At 41.6% G+C, this 19,619-nt stretch overlaps 1 pseudogene; it reads left to right on the forward strand.

The window, feature by feature from the left end:
* Positions 1 to 1,809: 1,809 nt before the first annotated feature.
* Positions 1,810 to 3,659, forward strand: LOC148162313 (zinc finger protein 280B-like; annotated as a pseudogene).
* The last annotated feature ends 15,960 nt before the right edge of the window (positions 3,660 to 19,619 follow it).

A 19,619-nucleotide genomic window follows, 5' to 3' on the forward strand; every position in this document is an offset into this window, starting at 1 on the left:
GTTAATAGCATAGAAGGTTGCATATCCACTACAGGGGAGGTATTGTTTCAGAAAACTTTTGTTACAGCTACACATACCCAGCCCTACATACTGGCTGGAATGTTTCCCTTGCCTGATAATGTTAAATCATTTCGATTTGGATTTCACTAAATGCTTGGAAAGCTTGGAATTAGTGGGTTTGGGCCTATTGCACACGTAAGTGATTATATTGATAACAGCTACTAATTATTTGTGTAGCAAAGATTTAGCATTGACAGTATGCTAGACATCTAGGATGTCTGGAACTTAGGATACAGCAGTAAAGGAAACACAAGTCCCTTTCCTCCCTCCACCTAGTGGGTGGAGATAGAAAACAAAAGCAAGGTACATTTATATAGAGTTGACCCTTGACCAGCATGGAAGGGGTTAGGAGCACCAACTCCCTGAGCAGTAGAAAATCTGTGTAAACTTTTGACTCCCCCCAAATCTAACTACTATTAGCCTACTGTTGACTGGATGCCTTACTGATAGTATAAACAGTCAACTCATACATATTTTGTATTTTCATGTATGGTATATTGTATTCTCATAACATAGTAAGCTAGAAAACAGAAAACGTTATTAAGAAAATCATAAGGAGGGGCACCTGGCTGAGTCAGTAGAGCATGAGACTCTTGAACTTTGGGTTGTGAGTTTAAGCCCTACGTTGGGTGTGTAGATTACTTAAAAACAAAATCTTAAAAAAAAAAAAAAAGAAAATCGCAAGAGAAAATACATTTATAGCACTCTGCCATATTTATTGAAAAAAATGTGCATATAAGTGGACCTGTGCAGTTCCAACCTATGTTGTTCAGGGTCAACTGTATTGGGTCTTAGGCAGGTGATAAGTACTAAGTTGAGAAATAGCACTGGGGTGAGTAGGGCGTGTGAGTTGGGGGAGGTGGTGATTTTTGATAGCATGGTTAGGGAAGCCTTACTGAGAAGCTGTGGACCTGAAGAAGGCCAGGAACCAGGATGGGGGTATCTGAACACTCAAGGCAGGGCAAGCCACAAAAGTCCTGAGGAAGTACAGGGTGTGGTGCCTTCCAGACTCACGGAGTAGGTGCAGTGGAGGGAAGGAGAGGCAGAAAAGTTAAGGACTGGTGGGTATGGGCCAAAGGCCTAGGGCTCTTTTTGACATTTTGTGTTCATTGGCCTTTCTTCTGAGTGAGTTGGGAAGCCATTGGAGTTCTATAAGCAAAAGACTGCCTGCAAGCTCTTTTACATATTTTAATAGGAGCACTGGGGACGCTATGAAGAGATATGACAAAAGAGGTATGGGGTTGGAAACTTCTGCAATGATCCAGGGACAGAACATGGTATCTTCAAACATGATCCAGGGAGAGAATAAGATGCCTGTAGTCATGCTCCAGGGAGAGAATGTGGTGTCTTGGATCAGGGAGGGGGCAGTAGGGGTAGAAGAGTGTGGTCAGGTCCTGGATATCTTTGGAAAACAGAGCAGGCAGGGTTTGCTAATTGATTGGCTATGGGGTATGGGGGAAAGATTGACAAAGGATGTCTCCAAAGTTTGTGAACTGAGTGACTAGGAGTGCTTACTCAGAAAAGGAATACAGCAGGAGGAGCAAGACTTTTTTTAGGGTCTAAGTTTTGGTAAGATTGGCTAGAGATCTTAAATATCCCAGAAGGTACACCTGGGAGTAGGGGGAGGCTAGCGTGATGCCTAGGGTGCTAAAATGCAGGAGGCAGGTGCTCTGAGATGCTGAACCTGTGCCTCTTTAACTCTTGCCCTTAAATATTGTGCCCCAATCCCTCACCTGCCTCACCCCAGTCATGGCCCTGCAAGAGGGCATGTTGAGCTTGCAATTGCTGGAGACCTGGGGGCTGGAGAGGTAACTCTAGGACTATCTTGTCACCTAAATAGTCGGAGCCTGTTTTCTCAGGTGTAAAATAAGGATGCTAATAGTTATCTCAGCATTTCAGGAGAGGATTAAATAGGCAATGATTTTGGTTTTTGGAGTAAATACTATTAGTTTTATCCAGATAGTAATTTACAAAAAGAAAGCACTGGAAGTTGAAGGGACCTCTTCAGGCAAAAAGCAGTTGTAAAATGGCAGGTCTTTCCTTGTCATGTGAGGACAAACAAGTGCCAAAACCAACCAGAGAAGAACATAGAATCCAAACACAGGAACAGAGAAAATGAAGATGTCGAGCTGATTTTAGTAGGAGTGGAACATGTAAATGAAGATGCAGAAATTCTCTTTATCAGAGCGATTTCAAATTCAAAACCAGTCATTTCAAACATTTTGAACAGAGTGACCCTGGAATGTTATTCCAAAAGAAAGAAAGGCTACTGGAGTCAAGATCCTGCTTGTGCATTGCAGCCTGCAAACCACATGACCCATGGGCCCTCATAGTGGCCACCCCAATCTGCGTGGAGAGTAATAGATCATCCTATTATTTTTGAGCCTTCGTCTAAACCTGATTCTAAAATGAGCTCACCACAAGTCATGCCTCGCTGTCCCTCAGATTTGCTCTCTCTCTATCTCACTGTCTACTTGGAGTTATACTTTTTGTAGGAGGCAAGAAGTCCTTGCAATTCAAAGCAACTTCCCGCTTCCAATATAAACAGTGGAAATCCCAAAAGACCTAAACTCAGTGATTGAATCCCAGGAGGACATTCCTCAGCTGTGGCCATTTCTCTCCTACAGTGAGCATGAGCACAACCTCAAAATGTGTTCCATCTTCATTAAGCCATGTTCAGAATGGAGCATTATTTTCTTGGACTTCTGTAAATGATAGGACATATTTCAATCTTATGGATCTAGACACACAAAAAATAGCTTGAAAAGCCTGGAAAAACCAGACGTTTTGAGTCTAGCAAGTCAAAATTAGACTGTTGATCCTAAGAAAGAAAATCTGATCATGTTACTTCATGACTTTTACTATGTGTGGCATAAAGGAGACAGGCAGCCAAAACAGAAGACTCACACAACCTTTAAATGCCTCAGCTGTTTGGAAGTTCTAAAGAATGTCAAGTTTATGAGCCATGTGAGGAGCCATTTGGAACTTGAGAAGCAGAAGGGTGACAGCTGGGAAAGCCACACCACCTGCCAGCATCACCACCCCCGGTTTCCCACTCCCTTTCAGCTGCAGTGTCACATTGAAAGTGTACACACCACCCAGAAGTCCTCCGCTGTCTGTAAAGTTTGCGGATTGTCATTCAAAACAGATCAGGTTCTCTTACAGCACATGAAGGACAATCATAAGCCTGGTGAAATGCCCTATGTGTGCCAGATTTGCAATTACAGATCGTCAGCCTTTGCTAATGTGGAAACATGTTCCAGAACATGCCATGAAAACACTAAGAATTTGCTTTGTCCATTCTGTCTCAACATTTTCAGAGCTTTCATTCATACTCTACATGAATCACACTCTACTCTACATAAATCATTACTGGAGGCACCAGAACAAGAATCTTTCAGTGTTTCAAATGCCGACTGCGGTTTTTGACTTCAAAGGAGAAAACAGTGCATCAAACCAAGAAGCATCAAGCTTTTAAAATGCCAAAACAATTGGAAGGGTTGCCTCCTGAAACAAACTTCAGTTCAACCAAGTTCAAGAGGTGCAGCATCCATTATTGTGAGCAACACTCACTTCTAGCTGTCAACTGTAAAATCTAAAAAGAGGACTGCCATGAACTCTAGCTATTCCAGATGTTACCACAGCAAGCATTATATCTCAAATTATGTTCTGCCCACCTCCAGAGATACTGAAAGGCAGAATTGAGGCTAGGCCATCTGTACATCATGTCTATGGATGATAATAGTCAGTAATAGTCAGGTTTTATGGTGACAATTCTTCAGGTCCCTATTGTCAAGAAGTAGCATAGAGGGGGGCAGAGCAAGATGGCGGAGGAGTAGGAGACCTGGATTTCATCTGGTCTCCAGAATTCAGCTGGATAGGGATCAAACCATTCTGAACACCTACGAACTCAACAGGAGATCAAAGAAAAGAATAGCAACAATTCTCTGAACAGAAAAGCGACCACTTTCTGGAAGGTAGGACGTGCGGAGAAGTGAATACGAGGTGATATTCGGGAGGATAGACGGTGGGGGAGAAGGCCTCCGTCGGCCGCTTCTGGCAAGTGATAGAGCCGCAGAGCACAAAATCGGAACTTTTAGAAGTCGGCTCCGCTGAGGGACGTCGCTCCAGTGGCTAAGCAGGGGGTGGAACCCTCCTGGGACAGTGTGGTCTCAGGACCCTCGGGGTCACAGAAAGACCGGGGGGTGCCTGAGTGCGGCAGAGCTCCCAGGTATCGGAGCGGGAAGCTGGCTGCAGAGACGGAGCAGAGGCGCGGGCTCTCAGCTCGGGGTTGCCATAAACTGTGATCCGCGGCCCAGTCGGGCCACTGCTCCTCCAGCAGGGACCCAACAAGCGGCAGATCCGGGGAGACTCCCCTCCCTCCCCCGGGAGGAGCGGCGCGGGAGCGCACCGCAGGGATCTGCTGGGTTTGGAGACTCCACATGGGGTCGGGTGCCTGACATAGAAACGCTCGGTCACAGGCCAGGTGAGCACGGAGTGCGGACGGAGACTGGGGACACGGGAATGACTGACTGCTTTTCTCTGGGGGCACACTGAGGAGCGGGGCCCCGAGTTCTCGGCTCCTCCGGCGGAGATTGGGAGGCCACCATTTTCGCTGTCGTCCTCCAAAGCTGTACGAAAAGCTTGCAGGGAACAAAAGCGCCCAAGAGCAAACCCGAGCAGATTACTTAGCCAAGACCGGCAAGGGCGGGGCAATTCCGCCTCCGGCAAAGACATTTGGGAACCACGGCAACAGGCCCCTCCACCAGAAGATCAGCAGGAACAGCCAGCCAAGACCAAGTTTACTGATCAATGAGAACGGCAGAACTCCGGCGCTAGGGGAATACTGCACATAGAATTCATGGCTTTTTTACCGTGATTCATTAGTCTTTCAAAGTTAATTTTTTAAACTGTTTTTTTTTTCAATTTTTCTTTTTCCCTTTTCCAACCAACATCTCATAAATCCCTTTTTTAAAAAAAAACATTTTTATTTTTCATTTTTAGAGTCATATTCTATCCCTTCACAGTAGTTACCTTTATTTTTGGCATATATATATAAGTTGTATCTCTTTAAAATTTTGAGATACAGTTTCTTCTAATATATCAAAATATACCCTAAATCTCTAGTGTGTGGCTTTTTTCCAGCCTGATCACGTTCTCTCCCCTTTATTTTCTTTCTTTCTTTCCATTTTTTTAATCCTCTTCTTTATTTTTTCAAACACCTTCTGATCAATTCCTTTTTTAAAATTTTTTATACTTTTCATTTTTACAGTCATATTCCATCCCTTCATTGTATCAACCCTTACTTTGTACATATATAAGTCCTTCTTTCTTTAAAGTTTTAGGAGGCAGTTTCTTCTAACAGACCAAAATATACCCAAAATCTAGTGTGTGGCACTGATCTATGCACCAGCCTGATCATAATTGATCATATTCTGTTTGTTTTGTTTTGTTCTGTTTTTGTTTGTTTTTATCTTTTTCTTTTTCTTTTTTCTCTTTCTTCTTTCTTTCCCTTTCTTTTCCCCTGGTTTCAGGTCTTTTCTGATTTGTTTAGAGTATATTTTCTGGGGACGTTGTAAACCTGTTAGCATTTTGTTCTCTCGTTCATCTATTCTCCTCTGGACAAAATGACAAGATGAAAAAAATCACCTCAACAAAAAGAACAAGAGGTAGTACCATCGGCCAGGGACCTACTCAATATGGACACTAGGGCGATGTCGGACCTAGAGTTCAGAATCATGACTTGAAAGATACTAGCTGGGCTTGAAAAAAGCATGGATGTTATTAGAGAAACCCTTCCTGGAGAAATAAAAGAACTAAAATCTAACCAAGTCGAAATCAAAAAGGCTATTAATGAGGTGCAATCAAAAATGGGGGCACTAACTGCTAGGATAAATGAGGCAGAAGAGAGAATCAGTGATATAGAAGACCAAATGATGGAAAATAGAGAAGCTGAGAAAAGAGAGATAAACAACTACTGGATAATGAGGGCAGAATTCGAGAGATAAGTGATAACATAAGATGAAACAATAGAATAATTGGGATCCCAAAAAAGAAAGAGAGAGAGGGGCAGAAGGTATATTGGAGCAAATTATAGCAGAGAACTTCCCTCATGTGGGAAGGAAATGGGCATCAAAATCCAGGAGGCACAGAGAACCCCTCTCAAAATCAATAAAAATAGGTCAACACCCCGGCATCTAATAGTAAAACTTACGAGTCTCAGAGACAAAAAGAAAATCCTGAAAGCAGCTCAGGAGAAGAGATATGTAACCTACAAAGGTAGAAACATTAGATTGGCAACAGACCTATCCACAGAGACCTGGCAGGCCAGAAAGGACTGGCATGATATCTTCAAAGCACTAAATGAGAAAAATATGCAGCCAAGAATACTATATCCAGCTAGGCTCTCATTGAAAATTGAAGGAGAGATCAAAAGCTTCCAGGACAAACGAACACTAAAGGAATTTGCAAACACGAAACCAGCCCTCCAAGAAATATTGAAAGGAGTCCTCTAAGCAAAGAGAGAGCCTAAAAGAAGCATAGACGAGAAAGGAACACAGACAATATGCAGTAACAGTCACCTTGCAGGCAATACAATGGCACTAAATTCATATCTTTCAACAGTTACCCTGAATGTAAATGGGCTCAATGCCCCAATCAAAAGACACAGGCTATCAGATTGGATTAAAAAACAAGACTCATCGATATGCTGTCTGCAAGAGACTCATTTTAGACCCAAAGACACCCCCACGTTGAAAGTGAGGGGGTGGAAAACCATTTACCATGCTAATGGACACCAAGAGAAAGCTGGGGTGGCAATCCTTATATCAGACAAATAAGACTTTAATACAAAGACTGTAATAAGAGAGGAGGAAGGACACTATAACCTACTTAAAGGGTCTATCCAACAAGAAGATCTAACAATTGTAAATATCTATGCCCCCAACATGGGAGCAGCCAATTATATAAGGCAATTAATAACAAAAGCAAAGAAACACATTGACAACAATACAATAATAGTGGGGGACTTTAACACCCCCCTGACTGAAATGGACCGATCATCTAAGCAAAAGATCAACAAGGAAATAAAGACTTTAAATGACACACTGGACCAAATGGACTTCACAGACATATTCAGAACATTCCATCCCAAAGCAACGGAATACACATTCTTCTCTAGTGCTCATGGAACATTCTCCAGAATTGATCACATCCTAGGTCACAAATCAGGTCTCAACCGGTACCAAAAGATTGGGATCATTCCCTGCATATTTTCAGACCACAGGGCTTTGAACAAGAACTCAATCACAAGAGGAAAGTCGGAAAGAACCCAAATACATGGAGGCTAAAGAGCATCCTACTAAAGAATGAATGGGTCAACCAGGAATTAAAGAAGAATTTTAAAAAGGCATGGAAACCAATGAAAATGAAAACACAACTGTTCAAAATCTTTGGGATACAGCAAAGGCAGTCCTGAGAGGAAAATATATAGCAATACAAGCCTTCCTCAAGGAACAAGAAAGGTCTCAGATACACAACCTAATCCTACACCTAAAGGAGCTGGAGAAAGAACAGCAAAGAAAGCCTAAACCCAGCAGGAGAAGAGAAATCATAAAGATCAGAGCAGAAATCAATGAACTAGAAACCAAAAGAACAGTAGAACAGATCAATGAAAGTAGGAGCTGGTTCTTTGAAAGAATTAACAAGATTGATAAACCCCTGGCCAGATTTATCAAAAAGAGAAGAGAAATGACCCAAATCAACAAAATCATGAATGAAAGAGGAGAGATCACAACCAACACCAAAGAAATACAAACAATTATAAGAACATATTATGAGCAACCCTATGCCAGCAAATTAGATAACCTGGAAGAAATGGATGCATTCCTAGAGATGTACCAACTACCAAAATTGAACCAGGAGGAAATAGAAAACCTGAACAGACCTATAACCACTAAGAAATTGAAGCAGTCATCAAAAATCTCCCAACAAACAAAAGCCCAAGGCCAGATGGCTTCCCAGGGGAATTCTATCAGACATTTAAAGAAGAATTAATACCCAGTCTCCTGAAACTGTTCCAAAAAATAGAAATGGAAGGAAAACTTCCAAACTCATTTTATGAGGCCAGCATTACCTTGATCCCAAAACCGGACAAAGACCCCATCCAAACGGAGAATTACAGACCACTCTCCTTGATGAACATGGATGCAAAAATTCTCACCAAAATACTAGCCAATAGGATCCAACAGTACATTAAAAGGATTATTCACCATGACCAAGTGGGATTTATCCCTGGGCTGCAAAGTTAGTTCAACATCTGCAAATCAATCAACGTGATACAATACATTAACAAAAGAAAGAACAGGAATCATATGATCCTCTCAATAGATGCAGAAAAAGCATTTGACAAGGTACAGCATCCTTTTTTGATCAAACTCTTCAGAGAATAGGGATAGAGGGTACATACCTCAATATCATAAAAGCCATCTATGAAAAACATACAGCAAATATCATTCTCAATGGGGAAAAGCTGAGAGCTTTCCCCCTAAGGTCAGGAACGCGGCAGGGATGTCCACTATCACCACTGCTATTCAATATAGTATTAGAAGTCCTAGCCACAGCAATCAGACAACAAAAAGAAATCAAAGGTATCCAAATCGGCAAGGAGGAAGTCAAACTCTCACTCTTTGCAGATGATATGATACTGTATGTGGAAAACCCAAAAGACTCCACCCCAAAACGGCTAGAACTCATACAGGAGTTCAGTAAAGTGGCAGGATATAAAATCAATGCACAGAAATCAGTGGCATTCCTATACACCAACAACAAGACAGAAGAGAGACAAATCAAGGAGTCGATCCAATTTACAATTGCACCCAAAACCATAAGATACCTAGGAATCAATCTAACCAAAGAGAAAAAGGATCTGTGCTGAGAAAACTATAAAATACTCATGAAAGAAATTGAGGAAGACACAAAGAAATGGAAAAATATTCCATGCTCATGGATTGGAAGAACAAACATTGTGAAGATGTCAATGGTACCTAGAGCAATCTACACATTCAGTGCAATCCCCATCAAAATAGCATCCACTTTTTTCAATGAAATGAAACAAATAATCCTAAAATTTGTATGGAACCAGAAGAGACCCCGAATAGCCAGAGGAATGTTGAAAAAGAAAAGCAAAGCTGGCAGCATCACAATTCCGGACTTCCAGCTCTATTACAAAGCTGTCATCATCAAGACAGTATGGTACTGGTCCAAAAACAGACACATATTTCAATGGAATAGAATAGCAAGCCCAGAAATGGACCCTCAACTCTATGGTCAACTAATCTTGTACAAAGCAGGAAAGAATGCCCAATGGAAAAAAGACAGTCTCTTTAACAAATGGTGTTGGGAAAATTGGACAGCCACATGCAGAAGAATGAAACTGGACCATTTCCTTACACCACACACAAAAATATACTCCATATGGTTGAAAGACCTAAATGTGAGACAGGAGTCCATCAAAATCTTAAAGGAGAACACAGGCAACAACCTCTTCGACCTCAGCCGCAGCAACTTCTTCCTAGAAACATCGCCAAAGGGAAGAGAATGAAGGACAAAAATGAACTCTTGTGACTTCATCAAGATTAAAGCTTTTGCACAGCAAAAGAAACAGTCCACAAAACCAAAAGACAACCGACAGAATGGGAGAAAATATTTGCAAATGACACATCAGATAAAGGGCTAGTATCCAAAATCTATAAAGAACTTATCAAACTCAACACCCAAAGAGCAAATAATCCAATCAAGAAATGGGCAGAAGACATGAGCAGACATTTTTCCAAAGAAGACATGCAAATGGCCAACAGACACCTGAAAAAGTGCTCCACATTGCTCGGCTTCAGGGAAATCCAAATCAAAACCTCCATGAGATACCACCTGACCCCCGTCAGAATGGCTAAAATTAACAAGTCAGGAGACAACAGATGTTGGTGGGGATGTGGAGAAAGGGGAACCCTCCTACACTGTTGGTGGGAATGCGAGCTGGTGCAACCACTCAGGAAAACAGTATGGAGGTTCCTCAAACAGTTGAAAATAGAGCTACCATATGATCCAGCAATTGCACTACTGGGTATTTGCCCCAAACATACAAATGTAGGGACCCGAAGGGGTACGTGCACCCCAATGTTTATAGCGGCAATGTCCACAATAGCCAAACTGTGGAAAGAGCCAAGATGTCCATCGACAGATGAATGGATAAAGAAGAGTGGTATATTTACACAATGGAATATTATGCAGCCATCAAAAGGAATGAGATCTTGACATTTGCAAGGACGTGGATGGAACTGGAGGGTGTTATGCTGAGTGAAATAAGTCAATCAGAGAAAGACATGTATCTTATGACCTCACTGATAAGAGGATTTTCTAATCTCAGGAAACAAACTGAGGGTTGCTGGAGTAGGGGTGGGGTGGGAGGGATGGGGTGGCTGGGTGACAGACATTGGGGAGGGTATGTGGTATGGTGAACGCTGTGAATTGTGCAAGACTGTCAAATCACAGATGTGTACCTCTGAAACAAATAATGCAATATATGTTAAGAAAAAAGAGAAGAAGATAGCAGGAGGGGAAGAATGAAGTGGGGTAAGTCGGAGGGGGAGACAAACCATGAGAGATGATGGACTCTGAAAAACAAACTGAGGGTTTCAGAGGGGCGGGGGGTGGCGGGATAGGTTAGCCTGGTGAGGGGTATTAAAGAGGGTACATTCTGCGTGGAGCACTGGGTGTTATGCACAAACAATGAATCATGGAACACTGTATCAAAAACTAATGATATAATGTATGGTGATTAACATAACAATAAATAAATAAATAAAAGAAGTAGCATAGAAGGCTTCATTATGCTCCTTCCCAGGCAACCTCTCCCTGCAAAGTAACCACTATTTTGACCTCTACTACCAAGGATTCATTTTTTTCCCCTGTTTTGAAGCTTTAAGTAAATGGGAATCACACAATAGATTTTTGTCTTTGTTTTTCTTTAAATAAGTGGGATGCATGCATTCTTGCTGTATGCAAGCATAGGATGTTCTTTTTCAGTGCTGGGTAGAATTCCATTGAATGAATATGGTAGAGTCATATATGTCCGTTTTACTCCTGATGGACTTTGAGGCTGATTCTTTTGCTATTTGGAATAAAGCTGCCATGAGCTGGTGCATGTCTTTTGGTAGACATATGTAGTCATTTTTCTACAATATATGTATGCTAATGAGAAATTCTAGAACTACACTGAGTTAGCTTTTTAGTGCAGATTTTGCCAAACACTTTGTCAGAGTGATTGACATAATTTATATTTCCACCAACAGTATTGAGAATTCCATTGCTGCAGATACAATACTTGGTACTGTCAGTCCTTTCCATTAGTGCCATTTTCTTGAAGTTGTAGTGGTACGACATTGTTGTTTTCATCTACATTTCCCTGATGAGTAATGACCTGGAGAATATTTTTTTTTTATGATCATTGGCCACTTGAATACCATCCTGTTTTATTAATTGCCCCCTCTCATTTATTTATTTATTTATTATTTTAGAGAGAGAAAAAGAGAAAGAGCAGGAATGGGAGGGGCAGAGAGAGAGAGAGGGAGAATCTCAAGCCGACTCTGCAGTGAGTGCAGAGCCCAACTCGGGGCTCGATCCCAGGATCCTGTGATCATGAGCTGAGCTGAAACCAAGAGTCAGATGCCCAAACGATTGTGCCACCCCAGTGCCCCATCTTTCTTTTCTCTTTTTCTTTTTTTTTTAAATAGACTGTCAATTGGGAAGGACATGAGGGAACTGCTGGGGCACTGGAAATGTCCCACATCTTGACCTGGATGGTGGTTTCATGGGTGTATATATGTGCATTAGGGTTGGTGCTTCATGGTGCATTATATTTAAGAAATTATTGTCTACTAAGAATGTAAATATATTCCTCCTAAGTTTTCTTCTAGAAGCTTTACAGTTTAGCCTTTTGCATTTAGAGATTAGCATTTGAATCAGCAGATTGAGTAAGCAAGACAAACCCTCAGGGACATGGGTGAGCATTATCCAATCCAATCCATTGAGAGCCCTAAGAGAACAAAAGTGAAAGAAAAGAAATTTTCCCCTCTCCTTTCTTGAGATGGGACATCCATCTCTCCCGCGTTTGGACATCAGAGCTCCTGGTTCTTGAGCCTTCAGACTGAGACTGAATTACGCCACTAGCATTCCTGATTCTCTAGCTTGCAGACAGCATCTAGTGGGACTTTTGGTCTCCATAATTGCATAAACCCCATCTCTCTCTCTTTTTATCCTATTGGCTCTGTCTTTCTGGAGAACGCTGACTAATACAAATATCTGGGAGTTTAAATTCTCCAGCATTGTTGTTCAAAGTTGTCTTGGCTATTCAGGTGCTTTGTTAAATTGAAGTGGTTATAATGGCCATCCTTGTCTTGTTCTTAGACTCATATATAATAGTTCATCATTAATCATGGTGTTAGCTGTAGGGCTGTTTGTAGCTACCCACTGACTTTGGGAGAATTGAGCTAGAAATCAATAACAGAAAGACAATTGAGAAAAAAAAACCCAAAGTTCAGAAATTAAGCAATATAATTAAAAACAGGGCTGGGACTAGGGTATAGGAAGCCAGGGGCCTAAAGTGCAAAGGACCATTTTTGCACTTACACAAATCTCTTAAATACTGTTCTCTTTGCTCATTATAAAATGGAGCTAAAGCAGTTAAAAGGAATTCATATTTAAACTGCATATATTTGAAAAGAAGAAGGGTTGGGGTGGGCAAAATGGGTGAAGGGGATCCAGAGGTTCAAACTTCCAGTTATAAAATAAGTCATGGGGAGGTAATGTATAGCCTGGTGACTATAGTTAATAATACGATATTGCTTAATCCCATTGAATGAATATGGTAGAGTTGTATATGTCCATTTTACTCCTGATGGACTTTGAGGCTGATTCTTTTGCTATCTGGAATAAAGCTGCCATGAGTTGGTACATGTCTTTTGGTAGACACATGTTAGTCATTTCTCTAGAATATATGTATACTAATGAGAAGAGATTTACTAAGAGAGTAAATCTTAAACGTTCTCATCACAAGAAAAAGAATTTGTAGGTATGTTTGGTGATGGACAGATGTTCACTAGACTTATTGTGATCATTTCACAATATATACAGATATTCAAATATTGGATCGTTATGTTGTACACCTGAAACTAATATAATATTTATGTCAATTGTCCCTCGATGAAGAAGAGGAGGGAAGAGAAGGAGAAGAAAGTTTGGAAAAATAATGATCTAAATCAGTGCTGTTGAGGGTGCCTGTGTTGGTTAAGTGTCTGTCTTCAGCTCAGGTCATGATCCTGGGGTCCTGCGATCAAGTCCTGCTCAGTGGGGAGTCTGCTTCTCCCTCTCCCTCTGCTGCTCTCTCTCTGTCAAATAAATAAATAAAATCTTAAAAAAAAAAAAAACAGTTCTGTCAATAGAAGTTTCTGCAGTGATGGAAATGTTCTATATCTGCTGTGGCCAATATGCTACATGTGACTGCTGAGCCATTGAAATGTAGCTATAGTATGACTGAGGTACCGGATTTTTAATTTATTTAATTTTGATTAATTTAAAATTAAATTTAAAGGTAAGGTAAACAAATCTTCCTTATAAATGAAGTCCAGATAATTTTTGTACTCTCAATAATTTGTGTATCTCATAGACACTCTCCCCTCAATGAGACTATATGTCCTTTCTGGAGGGTGGGCTAGATTTAGTGACTTGCCTCCAAAGAGTGGAATATGGAAAGGAGAAAAAAGTAACTTTACAGTGGAGAAATTAGTGGTAAGTCACAGTGATACCATGTATCCCTGATGGTAAGTGATAAGGACATAACACCTCCGTAGTATCATTCTAAAAACCTATATCCCCAGTGTAACCATGAGGAAAACATCAAACGCATTTTGAGACATTCTGCAAAATATCTGATCCTTAAAGACTCCTTAAAATTGTCAAGGTCATGAAAAACAAGGAAAGTTTAACAAACTGTCATAGACCTGAGTAGGCTAAGGAGACACTATGACTAAGTGCAGTGCAGTATCCTGTATGGGAATCTGGAACAGAAAAAGGACGTTAGTAGAAAAACTAGTGATGTTTGGATAAAGCCTGGAGCATAGTTATAGCAACCTAATGAAGGATATTGAAGTAATTTTGAGGCCTAAAGGAGGTAATTTCCCAAATACACATTTTAGACACTGAAAATGCTTTCTCTGTATCTATAACCTCTTCATTTTGCCCATGGTATACTTCACTGAACAGAAATCCTCAAATGCAAAGGATCAATAATATTTAGGCTGTGTGATCTGACCATAATACAAGATGAGAAATTTACAGAGGAATTGCTTTTTAAAATCCCACACATTTGGAAAATAAATACCATATTACTATATAACCCTTGCGTTAAAAAGAGAATTACTAGGGAAATTAAGACATACTTAGAATTGAATGATAATGAACATATTATGAAGCAAACATTATAGGACAGTTAAATTGGTACTTAAGTAAATAAGGTAAATTTATAGCATTACATACAAGAGAAATAATTGGGATTTTACAAATAAACCACCTATGCATTTATCTCAAAAAATTGTAAAGAGGATAACTTTGTATGGTGACAGATGGTAACCACACTTACGGTGATTACTGTGTAATGGATAGAATGTCATATCGCTACATTGTACACCTGAAACTAATATGACATCATATATCAACTACACTACAATTTAAAAAAACTTAAAAATATTGTAAAGAGGAACCACAGAACCTATAGAGATTAAAGTAAAGAGTGGAAAATATAAATGAGCTAGAGATGAAAATCGCATTATAGTTTAACAAACCCAAAAGCTGTCTTTTTTTTTTCTTTTCGAAACATGACTAAACTAGACAGACCTCTGGCAGAAATGGTAATTTAAAAAAATCTGTAAAGGACCAGATAGTACATATTTTAGGCTTTTGAATATGATTTCTGGCAATTAATCAACTGCCGTTTTAAGAGGAAAGCAGCCATAGACAATACCTAAAGGAATGGATATGTCTGTGTTCCAATAAAACTTTATTTACGGACACTGAAATTTAAATTTTACGTAATTTTCACGTTGCAAAATAACATTCTCTTTGTGGGTTTTTCCCAGACATTAACGAACATAAAGTTTATTCTTAGGTCGCTGCAAGCTATACAAAAATAGGTGCCAGTCTATTTTTGTATAGCTTGACTAGATGCAACATCAAGAGTATGGGCGTCAAGACTCAGTTGCGTGGTCAAGTTCTCTTAAACATGGGGCGGGCAGCTAGTGTTTTACGAAAAAGGGACCACACCTGAGGATTATGAGAACTAACCTCCAGGTGGGCAAAGGTATCCCCTGATGGGCTGGGAGCCTGCCCTTATCCTTGAACCCTGGTCGGCTCTGCAACCTTGACTTCCCAAGACTCCTCCGGGGACTGAGGGTCATCGCTGACGCCCTAAACCATCTCAGCCTGACCCCGCGCCCAGGGATCGCCACCAGGGGCGCCAGAGCGCGCGCAGGCGCTGGACCGGCCTCTCCGCCAATCAGATCGCAGCGCCCAGAGCCGCGCCGGCCTGGGGCCCGCACCTGGCAGCCAATCACAGATCGCAGCGGGCGCGCGTGCGGAGGCGGCGGCGTCGGCGGCGCCTGGGGCCTGAGGAGGCGTCGTCCCCTCGGGCTTCGCCTGGGGAGCGCCTCGGGGCGGTGCGCCTCAGGCAGCTCAGGGACTGCTGCGGACCGGGGCCGGTAAGGACGGGGGCGTGGCGCGGCCCCAGTGTTCCCAGAGGGGAGATGGGAGGGATTGCGCGGCCGCAGCCCCGCGGGCCACACCGCTCCTGGTCTCGCTCTGCCTGAGCGGCCTGTGCCTGTTGCTGCGGCCTCCGAAGGGAGTGTCGGGTAAGCGGCCTCTGGCGGGTCCTGAGACCCCCTTCACGCACACCCCTTTCCCCGATCTCTGCGGGCGCCTTTCAGGCAGCATCCCCTCCCCCACCCTGGCGGGCCGCCCCCATCCCCCAAGCCTGGGCCCAGCCTGGGCCTCCTGGAGAAGGGGCCTGCTCTGGCTCCTAATACCTTCCCCTCCCCCGGCCCGCTGGGGTCTCTTGTGGAACTTAAGGCATTTAAACGTCCCCAGCCAGCCTCCTCCCCGTTCTGGGCATCTGTCGGCCCAGACCCTTTAAGGCGATTCAAGCATTTGTAAATTCATTTATTGCTTCCTCGCCCCTGCCTCAGCGCCTTGTTAATTTTTCTGGTTTACTGCATCTCTGCCTGGACTCTATTTCAGACTCTTTCACCCTAATGAAGTCCTCCTGACAGCCAGGACCCAGGGTGGTTTCCAGGCTTTGGATCTGGGCAGTTGGCAGGCATAGTGTTTTCTTTACTGAGAGGGGGTAGTTGGGAGGAACAGGTGTGGGGGAAACGACACCAATTCTCTTCTGGTTAAGTGTGAGATGCTTGATGAACATCCAGATGGCAACATCAGGTAGGCAGTGGGATATGAAATATTCCTGTAACGTGTAAGTAGCCCTAATCCTCCTCTATGGTTGCCTCAAGGATGTGACCTTCTCCTGCCTGGAATATGTCAAGTTCTTAGAAGTTTCAGTGCACACCTGAGGTAAGATGAGAGGTCTTTATAAGGACCAAGATTGTACCACTTTTCTTCAGTTTTCTCTTATTTTCTTCTGTGTTAAAATACTACTATTTAGACAGTGTTTCCTGAGTGTGTATGACCTGAATATGTCTGATAAATTCAAGCCAATCACTGATTTAGGTAATTCTGGAGTTCTCTATATTGCTTCCTTAAAAACAGGAAGGGTGGCATTCTTTCACCTGCTCTCTTGAAAGGAAAAAGAAAGTAAGAGGATCATACATTTTAAGCTATGTAAAACTGACTTCTTTTACAATGGTAGTAGGAGGCTAAAATGGGCTGTTATGCATACCTAAGATTTCAGCTAATGTATTAAAGTATTAAAATGGTTCATTCAGGGTAAATGTGTATTGGTTAAAAATGATTACATAGGTTTAGTTTGTTCATTTCTACAACCTTTTCCTAAGGGCTTTATTTCATGAAGTAATTGAATGTGACTGGGTAGGGGAGGCCATATGAATTCATTTCATACCAGTAGGCAAAACAATAAGTAAGTTGTATGCCCAGTAACTTGTGTATATAAGCGCAGTGAGACCCATTATATAGTTAGTTATCTATTGCTGTGTAACACATTGTCTCAAACTTAATGACCTAAGAAATGTTTATTTCACTGGTATACTCTAGAATCTAGGACTGGCTTAGCTGGGTGATTCTGGCTCAGGGTATCTTATGAGGTTGTAGTGAAGCTTTTGGCAGGATTGGCCATCTCTGAAGACTTGAGTTTTGTTGGATGATCAGTGTCTGAGCTTGCTCACTTGACTGTAGTTCTTCACTCTGTGGGCCTCTCTATGGGGCTGCTCCTGTCGTGGCAGCTGTAGCTTCCCTCAGAGTGAGTGATTCAAGAGAGAGCTTGCTCCCAAGATGAAGTGTAGAGTCTTTTTCAGAAGTTGCATACCATTACTTCTGTATTTGCTTAGTCACATAGGCTAACCCTGTGGTAGTGTGGGAGAGGACTACATAAGAGTGTGAATACCAGGAGGCAAGATCATTTGGGGCCATCTTGGAGACTGGCTACCACACCCATTTATCCACCATTTCAACTCTTCTCCATATTGTTCTATTGTTATGAGTGAATTATTTGGCTCCAGGCTAAGGGCAAAACCTCCCCTTGTGTACTAAATCCAAGCAGTTTTTGTTTATTCAGGAATATTGTTCCAGCAAGTCTCCTCTTTGTCCTGGATTAAGTTTTCAGGTTCTCTGGATCATTCTCATCAGCGAACAGACTGATTGTAATGTCACCTCTCATTAAAAATCCATCTTTTAATTGCACATCTCCCTTTTGCTTATTTTATTTCATATTTGCTTTTCATTAGAGGAAAATTTCTCCAGAGTTGTCCATATTTGCTTCCTCTGGTTCTCCCATTCTCCTTTAAATCCACTCTTGTTAAGATCTCCAGTGAATTCCACAGTGCTTAACCCAATGGTCAGTTGTTATTTTTTTTTAAGATTTTATTTATTTATTTGAGAGAGAGAGAGAGAGAGAGAGAGAGAGCACCAAGGGAGAGTGAGAGAGAGAAGCAGACTCCCCGCGGAGCAGGGAGCCTGTTGCGGAACCTGATCTCAGGACCCCAAGATCGTGACCTGAGCCGAAGGCAGATGCTCAACTGACTGAGCCACCCAGGCGTTCTGAACTGTTAGTTATTAATTTATGTGATCTGTTGTGGCATTTATCAGAGTCATTCATTTCCTCTTCCCTGAAAATAATTTTTCATTTGGATTACAACATGCTTTTTCTCCATTCTCCTTTTATCACTCCCCACCACCCCACCCCTAGTTGGCTCTAAGTAACTCTTCCTTCGTATCCTTTTCTGGTTTCTTCTCATGTTCCTGACCTCTAACCAATGGAATGCCCCAGGACTTGGATATCAGACCTCTTTCCCTAGATGACCTCATCCAGTCTTGTGTTTTAAATAACATTACATGCCAAAGACTCCAAAATTTGTGTACTTAGCCCAGGTCTTTGCCTGAGCTTTGGTCTCATATTTACTTGCTCAGCATCACCCCTTATATGTGTCATCCTTTTCTTCACATCCCAAATCCAATCTTTCAACAAATCTTGTGGACCTGCAGGTTTTGATCTAGAATTTGACCCCTTCTCAGTATCCCTGGCTTGTATTATAATAATCTTTTGTCTGTATTATTTCAGTAGCCTCTTAACTTGCCTTCCTGCTTCCAGTTATTACTTTCTAAAGTCTTATTTCTTCACACAGCAGCCAGAGTAATCCTTTTGAAATGAAAGATCATATCACTCCTCACTCAAAATTCCCAGTGACCTATTATACTCAGAGTAAAAACCAAAGAACTTAGAATGGACTACATTAACATACTACAACAAACTCATTCTTTGATCTCCTCTCCAGTTTCTCTCCCTTTCCATTGGCTTGCCTGTGTTAGCCTCTTGACCAGTCCTTAACTTTGGTAAGCATGCTCCAGTCTCAGAGCCTTTGTATTTGTTCTTCCTTCTGCTGGATCTCCATAACCATGCCATACAAATATCAGCCTGCCTTCATACTACCTGGCTCATTTCCGCCTTTATTTTCTCTATAGCATTTATAACCATTCGAAATTTTATATCTATGTATACACACATATAATAATATAAAATATTTTATATTTTATATTTATGTATTAAAATATGTGATATGTGATACTATAACATTGCACGCAATAACATTATGTGTGTATATTTTCTTAAATGTATTTTCCAGTTACCTCTATTGCAGTGTCAGCTCCTTGAAGAAAGGGTCTTTGTTTCAATCACTACTATATTCCCAGTACCTAGACAAGTACCTGGCATATGGTAGGATCACCAAATACTTCCTAATACTCAAATTCCTCACAAACACTATCTTGAT

Source organism: Eumetopias jubatus, unplaced genomic scaffold (genome assembly GCF_037043125.1).
Source record: "Eumetopias jubatus isolate StellerSeaLion01/CBP00866 unplaced genomic scaffold, mEumJub1_p1.0 scaffold_16, whole genome shotgun sequence".
Taxonomy (NCBI): domain Eukaryota; kingdom Metazoa; phylum Chordata; class Mammalia; order Carnivora; family Otariidae; genus Eumetopias; species Eumetopias jubatus.